Source organism: Giraffa tippelskirchi, chromosome 4 (assembly GCF_054371585.1).
Source record: "Giraffa tippelskirchi isolate mGirTip1 chromosome 4, T2T-mGirTip1v1.2.pri, whole genome shotgun sequence".
NCBI classification, from domain to species: Eukaryota; Metazoa; Chordata; class Mammalia; order Artiodactyla; family Giraffidae; genus Giraffa; species Giraffa tippelskirchi.
The window spans coordinates 206,288,963-206,291,284 of record NC_137278.1 but is presented as its reverse complement, the minus strand read 5'-3'; positions in this window follow the sequence as shown (position 1 = coordinate 206,291,284).

Here is a 2,322-nt window from a genome sequence, read left to right as displayed (position 1 = left end):
GATTGTTTCTCTCTCAAATCATTGCTCCAAGGTGAGTGTGCCAAGGCCGATGGGGCTTCCAAAAGATTACACGTGTGCTAAGTCACTTCAGTCATGTCTGTCTCTGCGACCCCATGGACTGTAGCCCATCAGGCTCTTCTGTCCATGGGATTCTCCAGGCAAGAATACTGGAGTGGGTTGCCATTTCCTCCTCCAGGAGATCTTCCCGACCCAGGGATCAAAGCTGTGATTCCTGCATTGCAGACGGATTCTTTACCGCTGAGCCTCCAAAAGACTAGCTGTTGCAATTTTCCAGCTAGTGGGACACGGGAAGAGAGTGCCCAAGGCAAATGTCTTTTTGTTGTTTTTTTTTTGAAGTATAGTTGGTTTACAGTGCTGTGTTAGTTTCTGCCTGCTAAGTCTATTCAGTGGCGTCCGATTCTTTGTGACTCTATGGACTGTAGCCCTCCAGGTTTCTCTGTCCACAGGATTCTCCAGGCAAGAATACTGGAGTGGGTTGCCGTTTCCTCCTCCAGGGGATCTTCCTGAGCCAGGGATCAAACCCGCATCTCGTATGTCTTCTGCACTGGCAGGCGGGTTCTTCACCGCTAGAGCCACCTAGGAAGTGTTAGTTTCTACTGCACAGCAAAGTGAATGAGTTATATACATAAATATATGAAAAGTGAAAGTGATTCTTTACTGTCTGAACAACAAGGGGAACCCACATATACATATATCCACTCTTTTATAGATTCTTTTCTCATGTAGGTCATTACAGAATATTGAGTAGAGTTCTCTGTGCTATACAATAGGTCCTTATCAGTTATCTATTTAATATATAGTGTGAAGGCAAACATCGTTAAGGAAATAATACAGAAATTGTAGGTATCACTTCTGTTTATGTCCCATTGGCCTGGACTTAGTCACACGGCCACACCCAACTGCCAAGGATGCTAGAAAGTGTGGTCTGCAACTGGGGCTGCCAAATGCCCAGCTAAAACTCAATAGGTTTTATTACTAAAAGGATGACCGGAAGAATGGCCACTAGGGGACAGTTAACAGTGCCAGCCATAGGCAACAAGGAGTCTAGTGATAGGGTTTCTCCAGTGTTGATTAATTCAGTAGCTCACCAATGTCTTCAAGGATCCAGTATAGTCTCACTCAGGCTTGTTCCCTCATGGCCTCAAGATGGCTGCCACTACTCCAGCATCACACCCTTAGGCACTAAAGCAAAAAGGCAGAAGAGAGAATGTTTCTTCCTTGCATCTATGAAAACTCAGAAACCCCCTTCTCCAACTGATTTCCTCTAACTCCTTGGCCAGAATAGCATTACGTGTCCATTCCTGCTCCAATTACTAGCAAAGGGAGTGGAATGACCAAAATTGGTTTAGACCTGTTGAGAATCACCCTCAGGGCATGTGATATTTCTACTTCATATCCTTTTCAAGAACTTAGAGGACAACTTAACTAAAGGAGAAGTTGAACTGTGATGTAGTCCCATTACAAGGCTCAGGCAACTCCCTGATGTTGAGATGGACTTGCAGAGCTGTCCTGAGCTGGGGAAAGTTTCTAGGTCCTTATAGTCCACACTGATCTGTCACTGGAGACAGGCTGTCCCTGAAGAAATGACCTGGGATGAGCCAGTTTCTTCAGCCCAGGCAAATGAGCTCTTCTGGTGTTTTTGCCTCAGGAGCTTGGAGGAAGGATCCCATTGACCCAGCCCCAGGCCTCTGAAGATGGGCCATCAGTCAGCTGAGTCTCTGAGGAGGTGAGATACAGAGTTTGGAGAAAAATCTAAAACTGGGACTAAGTGTCACTGCTGCCTGAAGAGCCCAGAAACAAACCCTTATACTTGTGGTCAATTTTTTTTACATGGGTGGCAAGACAATTCAAAGGGGGAAAACATGGTTTTCTCAACATATGGTGCTAGAAAACTGGATATCCACATGCAAAAGAATGAAGTTGGACCTCCCCACACACATCATATTTGAAAACCAATTCAAAATGTATTGTTATGTAAGGGTTAAAACTATAAGACTCAAAAGAAAACATAGGGTTTAATCCTTACCAGTTTGGATTAAACAATGGTTTAAAGATGACACTAAAAGCACAAGTGACTAAAGAAAAAAATAGTTGAATTGGACTTCATTAAAATTAAATTTGTTTTTATGTTTCAAAAGGACACCATCAACAAAGGGAAAAGACCAAATTCCCTGGCGGTCCAGTGGTTAGGCAGAACTCTGCACTTTCACTGCTGAGGTCCCTGGTTAAGGAACTAAGATCCCACAAGCTGCCTGTGCAGTAAAAAAAAAAAAAAGAGAGAACCCACATAATGGAATAATG